The 13,465-nt window shown below is 40.2% G+C and overlaps 1 long non-coding RNA gene across 2 annotated transcripts in view; it reads right to left on the bottom strand.

The window, feature by feature from the left end:
• Positions 1-721: 721 nt before the first annotated feature.
• Positions 722-13,465, bottom strand: part of LOC131830424 (uncharacterized) — a 41,228-nt gene continuing 28,484 nt past the window's right edge. Inside the window, exons 3-4 of one of the 2 annotated variants that reach the window (XR_009353151.1) lie at positions 1,134-1,330; positions 722-1,043 (exon numbers count right to left, since the gene is read on the bottom strand). This is a non-coding gene — a long non-coding RNA (uncharacterized LOC131830424). The remainder of the gene's footprint in view (positions 1,044-1,133; positions 1,331-13,465) is intronic. The other variant, XR_009353152.1, reaches the window with a different exon arrangement.

The following is a 13,465-nucleotide window of genomic DNA, read 5'->3' as shown; positions in this document are numbered from 1 at the left end:
CATTCTTTTTTTTATTATTATGTTATGTTAGTCACCAAACAATACATCATTAGTTTTTGATATAGTGTTCCATGATTCATTGTTTGCGTATAACACCCAGTGCTCCATGCAATAAGTGCCCTCCTTAAAACCCATCACCTGGCTAACCCATCCCCCCCACCCCCACCCCTCTATAACCCAGTTTGTTTCTCTGATTCCATAGTCTCTAATGATTCATCTTCCCTTCTCCTTTCCCCCATCCTTTCAGATAGTTACAGGCCGTTTCCCTCTACATTTTTAAAAAACATTTAACCACCTGTTTATATCTTTTGTCCATTGTGCCTTTCTCAGTAAAGTACTTTGGAAACTTTTCTGACTCCAGTAAAAAAACAAAGGCCACAAGGTAGTCATAATAAATGTATATATCAACTTGGGAGAGGACTGGCATCTCCTTGATGCTACCTCGTCTGACCAAAGAAGGTGGGATGTCTTCTTATTTGTCTCTATTTGTGTTTCACGGAGCGTTTTACAGTTGTCCTCTTATCTGTTTTGCACATTTCTTTGCATCCATTTGGTAAAACCACAACAGGATGGAAAAAAGCCCATGGTCATGCTGACTGGTCTTACTTTAAATTTATTACCACAGACCTAAAGCAGTGTCTTCCTGCTCCCTAGCAGGTAACACTGCCCTGTCTTTCAGCCTTCAGCTCCTCCCACAGCTCATTACACCCTCTCCCCCCACCCCTCATTCAGCTGATGGTCTTGTTTTCTACCTCTTTCAGAAAACAAACCAAAACGGAACAAAAAATCAGAAGACAACTTCTGGAGTTTTTCCTTAGGATAAAAACGCCAGCCACCCAAATTCCAATTTTTCAAAAACTCTCCCTCTGGGGGGGAAAAAAAGAAGAAGAACATAAAAAAACCAACAATAGTAGAAATCCAAGGGCAGCAGTCACTCCATAGCCTACCTCAGAAGCCCAGACTTGTGAGAATTACATGGAAGAGGAGAAAGAGCAGCGGGGTCTTGGTGATAGTAGACTTTAAGTAACACCAGGCTGGGTTCACTGACAGCAAAGACAGGCAGAATACTGGTGTAAGGCAATGAGCTGGTTAAGTCTCCTCCACTGGGCCCCCAGGGGAAGGGCGGACCTTACCCAAATGTGTGTGCTCCCTCCTGAGTGCCACAGGTGGACTGGAGGATGCCTGGGAATGTCAGGTTCACAGCAAGAACGAAGGCCCCCTCATCATTCCTATTAAAGTCTGGAGGATGTATAAGGGCTTAGTTGCCATGGCTGAAGCTTCTTTTGAATCCAGTGGATGGGGCTGAAGGCCTAGAAGATTGATAGTCATACTGAGAAAACAAGATAAACACCAAGCAATTGATAAGCAAGACAGAATGATAGAGCTTATTTATATTTACACACTGATGTATCTACTAAATTAGGCGTAGAGACAATTCAGAAATAGAATAGTGTATAATAAGGTACTGATCATAGGATGCCAGGGATAAATACAAAAATGCTTGAGAACAGAGAGATCTCACAGCTAGAGCCATCAGGTCATGGATTATCTTGAGAAACAGCAGCAGTCTAAAGCTAGATTTTTATCTCCAGCATAAAGATTGTTAAGGAGGCTCCTGCCACATAGATCTAAACATGAGCAGGACAGAGGATGTACATTGGTGACCATAGATTATCTAATTGACATGATTTTTAGGAAGGTCTCAGTTTAGCCAGCAGAGGGCAAAAGAACACAGAAACCATTTCAAGATTTATGATCCTTGGAATATTCAGAATAGGATTGTATAGGTGTCTTTGCAAAAATAAACAACAAAAACATGACAGGGGTGGGTCTTTTGAAAGATCATATTTAAAAACAGCATGTCTAAGGCAGTGACTAATTACTGTTGACATTGCAACAAAGTCTTGCTTTTTGTAAAAAGTCAGAATTTATTTAAATGATGCATTTCCTTATAGATCCTTAAACACTGACAAAAATAGGGGAATATGTTTAAATAATTTAACCTTAATTTTAAGAAATACTTTTAGTTGAAAATCTCACAGAAATAAAGTCTCTGAAACTTTAATAAACATGCATAGTAGTGATTAATTTTACAAATCTCAGAAATGTATTTCTTTAAAGAATGTGATGCAACTGTAAATATAGAATACAGTGACGTGTATGTGTGTGTGTGTGTGTGTGTTTTAAGATTTTATTTATTTATGTCACAGAGAAAGGGAACACAAGCTGGGGGAATGGGAGAGGGAGAAGCAGGCTTCCTGCTGAGCAGGGAGCCCAAAATCGACATAGGGCTCCATCCCAGGACTCTGGGGATCATGACCTGAACTGAAGGGAGATTCCCAACGACTGAGCTACCTGGGCACCCCTGCAGTGACATTTGTTAAATGAGGTAACGAGTGTCAAAATGTTAAATGGATTGTTTATTAAAGACAATTATGCATTTAGCCTATGTGGTCAGTAAGAATGGAGGTAGGAAGAGGGGGAGAAGAAACTGCCCCTTCCAACAGAAAGAGGGCAAAAGCAGACTTAGACCTCAACAAAATCCTGAGGCCAGTGGCCTTATATCTGTTCCCTCCAATCTCCATCCACTCCTTTCCTGCTGCTCACCCGGACAATTGCAAAAAGTATATTTACTATTCAAATGAAGTTTCAAGCCCACATATTCCAGACCCAGATAGAGAAACTGCAAAAGATTTTCCCCAGCATATTGTTAAATCACTTACTTTGGGGGTGGTAACCAAGTATCAAATTCACTGAGCAGGAAGTGTGAGAATCAAGATTCTAGCTCTAAGGTGAACATTATCTGGGTAAACCACTGAACCTCTTCAATCCTCAGTATTTTTCATCTACAAAATAAAGGTGTGAGGCTAGATGATCTCAGATGATCTCAGAGATCCCTACCAATCCACAGATCCTAAGTTTGTCCCCATTTTATACTTCTCCATCTTACCTGATATGTGAGCTGGTAAAACTATAGGATGCTAGTCTCTGCTCAAGAAAATATGCAAATTAAGAAAGAACTCTTAGGACACCTGGGTGGTTTAGTCGGTTAAGCATCTACCTTCAGCTCAGGGCCTGATCCCAGAATCCTGGGATTGAGTTCCACAATGGGTTCTCTGCTCGGTGGAGAGCCTGCTTCTCCCTCTGCCTGCTGCTCCCCCTGCTTGTGCTCTCTCTCCCTCTCTCTGTCAAATAAATAAAATCTGAAAGTGATAAAGAAAGAAAACTCTTAAAAACCCTGAGAAAAAATAATCTCTACCACTAGAATGTCAGATCTGAAAGCGGGATACAAGGAAATTCACTTTATTTTATCTACTGAGTGGAAGATTTTATGCCATTCAAAGCACACTTTTTTTTTATTTTTAAAAGATTTTATGATCTAATTTTTATTTTTGTAAAGATTTTCTTTTTAAGTAATCTCCATACCCAACATGTGTCTCAAACTCACAACCCCAAGATCAAGAGATGCCTGCTCTACCAACTGAGCCAGCCAGGGGCCCCCAAACCACACTTTCAGAGGCCAGCTTCAGGTCAGAAGTCTGCTTTTACACATCTCAAGTCTCACTGAACTGTAATCATCAGGGCTCCCAGGTCACGGAGCAATCAAAGCACTGACTAAGGGAATTAAGAGCAGGCAGGATAGCCAGTTTAAACACTCTTCCATGCAGTGGTGTAGAGAAGCATTATTTCCTACCCAGACTTTAAACTATCTGTAGCGGCTGAAAAGCATTTGGCTCTAAGTAACAGAATAGCCAACCTCAGAAGCTTAAACCCTGAAGAACAAGAAGCTCCAAGCTTGGCTCCATGGGTGGTCAGTGGCTGCCAGGTCAGTAGTTTCCTCCACAGAATTAACACCTGATGGTTACAAGGTGTCTGCCACATTCTAGGCAGCACAGCCCCTAACGGCTCCAGAAACAGCAAAGGATGAGTAGACAGATGGAACTTTCTTCTCCTGAAGCTTTTGCTCTTATGCTGGGGGGGGGGGGGGGGGATCTTTCCCCCAGCCTAATTGCTCTTATATTTCATTGGCCAGAACTAGATTACATTTATTTCTTAACAGTTAAGGATGCCAGGAAGTCCAAGATCAAGGCGCCAGCCGAAACCAAAAATCCTACACGAAATACTAGCTACCCAAATTCAACAGCCTAGTAAAAGGATCACACACTCTGATGAAGTGGGATTTATCCCTGGGATGCTATGATGGCTGAACATACACAAATCAATAAGTGCTATATACCACAGTAACAGAATTAAGAATAAAAATCACATGATCATCTCCATAGATGCAGAAAAAAAGCATTTCTTGTATAAAAGCACTAATCCCATTACAAGGGCTACACCCTCAGGCCCTAATTACTTACCAAGGACCCTACTCCAAATACCATCACATCAGGATTAGGGGTTCAACATATATTTAGTGGGGGCAGAGGGCATACAGACATTCACTGTCCATCAAAGAGTTTTACCATTTCATTTTCTACCCTATTGCTTTGCTTATTGTGTTTCTTTTGCTCTTCTGTTAAAAGAGTCGTCTCTGTGTTGAATCAACAGCCAGGTTATTCCCAGGCAAGTGACTGGAGACATTTCCTTGGGAAAACTCTCTGGGAAGACAAAATGCACACTGTTTCTGAAGCAGCCCAACAGAGTGCAGCACTGCACTGCTCACACCCTCCCAGGGACAGAATGGTACTGGTTGTCAAATTAATTTCTTCTTTCATTCACAGTTCATTCTGGGCTTCTGCCTGGTCAAGAATTTAGAGCCAGAACCTTAGACAAAGGGATTTAAGCTGCATGCTAAAAAAATGTCAAAACTATTGTGTGTAAGAGAGCTGTGCATTTTTTTTTTTTTTTTTTTAGAAAAAGATGCCACCAGGATTACAAGATAGATTCTCCCCATGAGTGAAATCTGTTTAGTAACTCATCAGAAAATCTTCAAACTACGAGTGAATTCTCATATTCTCTTCCATAAGCCATTAGACCGTGTCTTTCTACTTTTTGGACTGTACAGTAACACAATACACTAAAATGAGTGGTCTGCAAATTTGGGTAACCTATTTTTAACTTTAATTTTTAACTCCCCATGAAAACCTTAATGATGAATAAGGGCCACTTTTTGGGAAAGTTGCTTATTCCACAGAACACAACTGTTATGCCTCATGTTAAAGCACGAAGCGCTGAATCAGAAGGTCACCTTCTCTAACAATCTTTCTCGATTTAAAAAGAAACACCCAAAGATGACAAGGAGTGGCTTCATTTTCAAGGTCATCTAATGAGAGAAAAAGAGTTGCTCTAGGTTAAAGCAGAGCTTTTTAACTAAAGCAAGATCCCACCATTGGTACCCAGAATAGCCAGGGGTTTACAGAGCAATTGCTAGAATTACCTAGAAATACAGAATCATCTCCCAAGGGGGAAGTTTTTGTTTCTAGGGGATAAGACACAGTCTCTGAGGGAGTAACAAATGAGAGGCAAGACGCAAAAGGTCTAAGGCATTTGTCATTATCCTAAGTATAGTATTTAAGCAACAAGCAAAAATGTGTATGTACATTTCCATTTGAGGGGATAAAGCGCCCTTTGACCCCGAGCATACTCTGCAGTCCAACTGGCTCTTATTTCTTAAAAAGTGTACGTATAAATATATGTATCTCGGTTTGTGAAGACCTGTCTGAAGTCTGAAGTTACAAAACATAGGAACAAATACCCAACCCTTCTTGTGATTAAATTACAGGTCTCTTAGCTGCTGGAGGCCTTTCAGAGGCAGCTCACAGCCTGGAAAAACGTCTAATTCCTGTTAGACCCTTTAGGGTCCACAGCTGTTGCCTCCTTATTTTGACTAAAGGTGATTGCTCATGAATCCCCAGGTCACATAAGGATGCTCACCACTGTATTAAAGAGACCCCGGGCTCGGTCCTGGTTGGGGTGAAGGAGCTTCCTGTGTGCATGTGCCTCTTCTCAGAGGCTATAGCTTATCAGCGTGAAGCAATGCTGAGATGTAACTATTAATGCAAGATTCATTGTTAAATGTTTTTTCATCTTGTGTAGTTTATTTTTTAAAATTTTTATTTAAATTCAATTAATTAACATATAATGTATTATTGATTTCAGAGGTAGAGGTCAGGGATTCATTAGTCTTATATAACTCCCAGTGCTCATTATATCATGTGCCCTCCTCCTTAATGCCCATCACCCAGTTACTCCAACCCCCCGTACCACCCCTCCAACCACTCTGTTTCCTATGATTAAAAGTCACTTATCGTTTGTCTCCCTCTCTGATTTTGTCTTGTTTTATTTTTTCCTCTCTTTCCCAATGATCCTGTTTTCTTAAATTCCACATATGAGTGAGATCGTATGATAATTATCTTTCTCTGATTGACTTACTTCGTTTAGCTTAATACACTCTAATTTCATCCACATCATTGCCAATGGCAAGATTTCATTTTTGATGGCTGAGCAATATTCCATCTTATATATGCCACATTTTTTCCATCCATTTATCTGTCAATGGACATCTGGGCTCTCTCCACAATTTGGCTACTGTGGACATTGCTGCTATAAATATTGGGGTGCATGTGTGCCTTTGGATCACTACATTTGTAATTTTGGGGTAAATGCCTTTTTTCAGCTTCTTGAGGACCCACCACACTGTTTTCCAGAGTGGCTGCACCAGTTTGCATTCCCACCAACAATGCAGGAAGTTTCCCCTTTTCTCTGCATCCTCACTAAGTCTGTCATTTCCTGACTTGTTAAGTTTAGCCATTCTGACTGGTGGGAAGTGGTATCTCATTGCGGTTTTGATTTGTATTTCCCTGATGCCGAGTGATATGGAGCATTTTTTTTATGTGTCTGTTGGCCATTTGTATATCTTCTTTGGAGAAATGTCTGTTCCTGTTTTTTGCTCATTTCTTGGCTGGATGGTTTTTTCTTTGGGTGTTGAGTTTGATAAGGTCTTTATAGATTTTGGATACTAGCCCTTTATCTGATAGGCCATTTCTCCCATTATCTGCTCCCATTTTTGTCGGTTATCTTTTGGTTTTGTCAATTGTTTCCTTTGCTGTCCAAAAGCTTTTTATCTTGATGAAGTCTCATAATTATTAACTGTTTACATAAGTTTATCATACAGGCAGAAGTTTATCATACAGGCAGAAAATTACAAAAATATTAAGAGTGCAGCTCAATGAAGAATTCCTAGTAAGGAGACAGATCATAGGGGAATTTACTGAAGGAGCAGTCACCCTACAATTAAATATTTTAGGGGGAAGGAATGGCCAGTGAAGAGATGACTGTGAAGCCAAAGTAAGAAAGCTTGACATATGTCCCCCAGAGTTTAAAGAACACAAAAACTGGTACCTATTCTCAACAAAAAGGTATAAGGTGAGGGACTGGCTAGAGCTGCCAGTGCAAGAAGAGAGCAGGAAAGTGGAAGCCTGCAGCACTCATACCAGCTGTGGACAGGGGCACCCATTTCCCAGACTGACATCACAGACCGTCATCACAAGATCATCATCCTCACAGGCTCCCAAAAGGATGCCCATTAGGATAAGGAGAACCCAGGTAAGGTCTCTGGAATAGGACGTGGGGATTCGTAAGAATGTAGAAAGTTCCATACTTGAGTCAGAAAATAGTGTAACTAGAAGGCCCATGGGGGGATGAGAGGGGAGAGGTGTGCCCAGAAACTCCTCAGCAGAGAAAGGCCAGCACTTTGCTTATCCATAAGAAGGGGTATTTGATATCAAGGATAGGAATACACATAGCTCCAGCTAAGTTAAAAGACAGGCTATTCTTTTTCTGTCATCCTCTTGCACAACCAAACCTGGGGGAGGCTGAAGGATGGAGCAGGGAAGCAGAAGGACAGACCTCCCCACTGCCAGTCTGTGGGACTATAGGTCAGCCCTGAGCTGAGTACAAAGGGTGGAGGTGGGGATTTGATTAGTTAAGATAGGAATTTTTAATACCTGAAAACAGGACTGCTTAGATAATGAAAAGAGACCAGAGATGGATATCATTTGCCCAAGATGGTCTGCAGAGCTGGAAAAGAAAATCCAACATGGTATGTTTGAGGACACCTCATCCCATAAAATGGTTACATAAGTTTGACCATCCATAGCCAAGAGATGAGAAGAAGTCTACTGGCTCTCCTAAGAGATGCAGCCTGGAGGCTTTGAAATCTGAGGCAGGGTTTCGGGTGAGATAAAGAAGTCTTTTAATTAAAGTCAGCAAGGGTAAGAACAAGGTGATATAAGATCCTCCCAGAAACTTCAAAGCAGAAAAGATTAAAATGACAGCTTGGACACCTTAACCATCCTAAGAGTAGACAGAAGAATTTATTGAGTATAGTCTAAGTTTTCTCCAGAAGCTAGAAAAAATAGTCTTCTTCACTGGTTATCACTTACCTACTGGGCCCTGTCACACCACACCAGGAGTCAAATATTTCATTGCAGGGACCTCATTTTTGGAGGGAAGTTGCCCAAAAGTAATACAAGAATTTTAAACAGCGAGGAAGGAGATTCAAAGCCCTGAAATACAAGCAAGTCGAGGGAACCTGGGATGTTGAGTCTAAAGAGACTCAAGGAGTCCATTTCAAGAGCTGTGACCGGCGTCATGGTGGCATGATGATCACTATGTGCGCCTCTAGATGGCACACCGGCTACTTTATGAGCAGTTTGAGGGTGGCTGGCATTGTCTTCAGAACCTTTGTGTCAAAGTGACTCTTAGCTGTCTTTTAGGGGAGAGGTTTAAGACCTAACAAGCAAGGCCATTCTAGATTGGGGAGCTCCCTCTCCCTTGAAATAGCCAGTGTCAAGGAGAGAATTATTCTTCACACATGGAACTGGAACTCCAGACTGAGAAGCAGGCAAGCAATGGATTTGGATATTAGAGGCTTTGTTTTCCTAGGTCTGTCTCTCAAGGAAGAAAAATGTTCAGAGTTGGCTCTCACTGGGGCAACGAGAGGGATTCTGACTTCTAATGCATAGTAAGGTTGGTCAGAAAGGAAGAAAAAAATCAATAGAATCCCGTATAATAGAATTCAAATAGCATTCCATGTAATAATTTCCAGTTATTTTCAAGGCCCTCAAATTTTCCCATATTCCCTGTTGATGTCACCAATTTGGAACTGCAAAGTGTTTCTGTTCCGATGGCTCTCTGGGTGAACAGTGAACAGTAGTGAAGAGTTGGGGGTGAATAGTGGTTAGTAGTAGAGCAGAGGTCCTGAAGTATCAGACAGAATCGTTTGCTTTTCTCATTAGCCACTCCACCAAGTTTGGGTATCATCACTGAAACCTGGGGACATAATTTTGAAATGTGTAAAAACAAGACCAAAACTCTTTGGCAAGTAACATCTTAAATCTCACATTCATCTAAGAAGTCTTGCCTCCTACTCCCTCTCTTTTTTCATAGCGTCTGTGATACATTTTAAGAATAGGCATGAAAAATAAACTGCTTTCATGCCCTTTCAAAGAATCATTTTGAAACCTGACTTTCAGACTCATGGTAGGAATTTTAAATGGACGATCCACCCTAATCTAAGACTAGTCTTTTACTACAAGGATGACAAGGGACACACTACAAAGATTATCATACAATCTTTGAGTAGTTTTATTTTGATTTGTGGTGGTGATGAGTTTAAAATGGTCCATTCAATGCTTTCTTACTGAACACACATTTTGGAAGGCAACAGTTAGCTTAGACGTAGAAGCAATTCATGGAGGGGAGCAAATACACATGGATAAGGAAACAATAACTACGGATAATATTTACTGAATGCTTGGTATGTGCCAAGCCCTGCTCTAGTATTTTATTCACATGCATAATCTCATTTAATCATCACGGTAGCTTAATAGGATAAGAAATACTAGAAGTTCCCTCTTATCCATGGGAAATAGATTCTGAGACTGCCACTGGATGCCTAAAACCAGAGATAGTACTGAACCCTAGATACACGATACTTTTCCTGTACCTATGATGAAGTGGAATTTATAAATTCAGCACAGTAACAGTTCAGTAACAATAACAAAATAAAAAGTAGAGTAATTATACCAACATACTTAATAAAAGTTATATGAATATGGTCTCCCCGTACCCAATATCTTACTGTACGGTACCCACCCTTCTTATGATAATATGAGATGAGTAAATGCCTACCTGATAAGACAAAGTGAGGTGACATAGCGAAGCCAAGACTGACCTTCAGACAATTCATCAGAAAGACAATCATCAGTTTCTGGACCATAATTGACCGTGAGTCACCGAAACCACAGAAAGCAAACCTGCCAATAAGGGTAGACTACTGGATCATAATCTCTCCTTGTTATCAATAAGGAACCCAAGGCACAGAGAGGTTAAGTGACTATTCCAAAGCCAAACAGCTTGGAAGTATTGCCCCCTGGATACAAGCCTGTTCTTTTGTATTCATTCACACAATAACATAACAATTTGATGCTCCCAGTAACAGGACACAACCAGTTTGCTCTGATATATGCAGTTTCAAAATTTCTCCACATATCTACACCTCCTCCCGACCAGCCTTTAGCCTTTTGAAAACAGCTTAACACTAGGTGGTACTGATTTAATGAAAATCTTGAGAATGAATTCAAAGTTTTTAGTTAATATTTCTGAGTGTACACTGTTGTTTGACATTTTAAAACAGCCAAAACATTGTCTGAAAAAATGGTTGAGTTATATGATTTTTCTCTTTAAGACAAATGTAAAGTCCAGATATGTTCATTATGGGCTATAATTAATTTCACTGTTCAGTTTCCTCTAAAGATGATAGATTTTTTTCCTGCCTTATAACACCCACTCCTCACTGCTGGTTTCAATCTTGGCAACATTTACATAAAATACTAAACCAGTCTCCTCACTCTGCCCCTCTGAGACTTCCTTCCTCCCACCTGACCCCTCCCTCTCCCTGGGACCCAGCATGTGCACAACCCAGGGGTTGTGCCATTTTAAATCATCAGGGACAAGTTACAGTTAAGACTCAGATTTCTGAAATAACAAACTGTCATTAAAAAAAAAACAAAAAACAAAAAAAAAAAACAGGCTGTTAGGGTTAGATTGCTATACTTAGGATAGAGAGGTTTATGACTGAAAGAAATGGAAGCTCAGCAGATCTCAATGCTTGCAGAGCCTAGGGCTAGAGTGAAAATATTGGTGAGGATGTAGAGAAAAGGGAACTCTTAATGCACAGCTGGTGGGAATTTACATTGGTGCAGTCACTCTGGAAAACAGTATAGAGGTTCCTCAAAAATTAAACAGAACAGAACTACCAGATGATCCAGCATTTCCACTTCTGGGTATTTAGCTGAAGAAAATGAAAACACTGACTCAAAAAGACATACACACCATTATTTATTTCACTGCAGCATTTTATTTATTATTTTATTTATTATTTCACTGCAGCATTATTTACAATAGCCAAGACAGGGGAGCACCCAAAGTGCCCATCAATGAATAGATGAATAGATAAAGAAAATGTGATCTTCAGCCATAGGACAAAGAAAACTTGCCATTCATGACAACATGGCTAGAACTAGCGGGTATCATGTGCTAACTGAAGTAAGTCACAGAAAGACAAATATCATATGATCTCTCTAACGTGGAATCAAACAAACTGAATTCAAACAAACGTGAATTCAAACAAAACTGAATTCATAGATACAGAGAACAGAGTGGTGGTTACTAGAGGCATGGGGTGGGAGGTGAGGGAGCAATGGGTAAGATGAAAAAAAGGCAGAAACTTCCAGTTACAGGTAGAGCATGTCATGTAATGTACAGCATCGTGAGTACATTACCAATGCTGTATTGTGTATTTGAAAGTTGTCAAGAGGGTTGATCTTAAAAGTTCTCATCAAAAGAAAAAAATTATGTAGCTTATTTGGTGATGGATATTAACGAGACTTTTTGTGGTAATCAATTCACAATTATAGACAAATATAGACACATCATGTTGTATACCTGACACTCATATAATGCTATATATCAATTATACCTCAATAAAAAAAGAAAAAACTTACTTTTAATTCTTATTTCAAAATGTTATATTAAAATGAGAAGGCAAAATAGTGATTATAATGAATGACTCTTAAAAACTATTTATTGGGGTACCTGGGTGGCTCAGTGGGTGCAATGTCCAACTCTTGATCTCAGGTCTTGATCTTAGGGTCATGAGTTCAAGGCCGACATTGGATATGGAAGCTACTTTTAAAAATAAAATTAAAATTAAATCAAAATAAAAGCTATTTTTTGTGGTAAAAACTCATAACATAAAATTTGCCATCTTTACCATTTTTTTAAAAGATTTTATTTATTTATTTGACAGAGATCACAAGTAGGCAGAGAGTCGGGCAGAGAAAGAGCGACTGGAGGAAGCAGGCTCCCTGCTGAGCAGAGAGCCCGATGCCGATGCCGGGCTCAATCCCAGGACCCCGGGATCATGACCTGAGCCGAAGGCAGAGGCTTTAACCCACGGAGCCACCCAGGCGTCCCCCATCTTAACCATTTTTAAGCATACTGGACAACACTCATAACTATAGCCACCTTGTGCAACAGATCTCCAGAACTTTCTCCTCATGCAAAACTGAAACTATATATATTGTTCTATACCCTCTGAATAACTTCCCTTTTGCCCTCCTCCCTGCCCCTAGCAAATACCATTCTACTTTTTGTTTCTAAGAGTTTGACTATTTTAGATCTTCACATAAGTGAAATCATGCAGTATTTGTCTTCCTATGACTGGTTTATTCCACTTAGCATAATGTTCTCAAATTTTATCCAGGTTGTAGCATGATTAGTGATATTTTAAGTTATCTTTTAGAAATATTAAATTTCACTAACTTTTTTATAAAAATAAGATTATTTACAATTTTTGCCAGCCATGGAGGTAAGCCACTCAGATCTCACTTCAAAGGGAAAATGGCCACGAAGTACACAGTTATCCATGGCCCTTAGCCACCCCTTCAGGATCCGCCTCAGTGCGCAGTTTGAGGCTCTGCCATCTCAAGGGAGCTTTCAGTTAGAGGCTACGAGACAGGGAAACGAGGGGTTAGTCATTTCTGTTTAATCTAGGACTCCCCTACTGGCAATCTTTGTACCAGAGATCCCCGCTGGTCAAGACTTTCTCAGAACTATATTGCAGTCAGAGGCTCCTCCTACCCAAACTTACTTCCTTTCCTCTCCGTAGGTATCAGACCTACATTGTGGTCTGAATGCTTTCCTGACCCATTCTTGCTCCCTTTTCCCTTGATCTTTAATAGACATTTCCCCCCAAAAAATCCTTTGTACTTCTGACACCTGTTTCCTAAAAAACACAAATTGGCACAATTTTCTAGCATTTAGTAACCGTTTAGTTGACAGCACAGAGAATTGGTATTGCATTTTATTCAGGTTACATCTAGGCCCACATACATACAATATTTAACATCATATGAATGAATCTTGCAAACCGTCATTGTCCACCATTTGCAGTTTG

This window comes from Mustela lutreola, chromosome 4 (assembly GCF_030435805.1).
Source record: "Mustela lutreola isolate mMusLut2 chromosome 4, mMusLut2.pri, whole genome shotgun sequence".
Lineage (NCBI taxonomy): Eukaryota > Metazoa > Chordata > Mammalia > Carnivora > Mustelidae > Mustela > Mustela lutreola.
The sequence above is the reverse complement of the archived record's forward strand: the minus strand, read 5'-3'. Positions and strand labels throughout refer to the sequence as shown.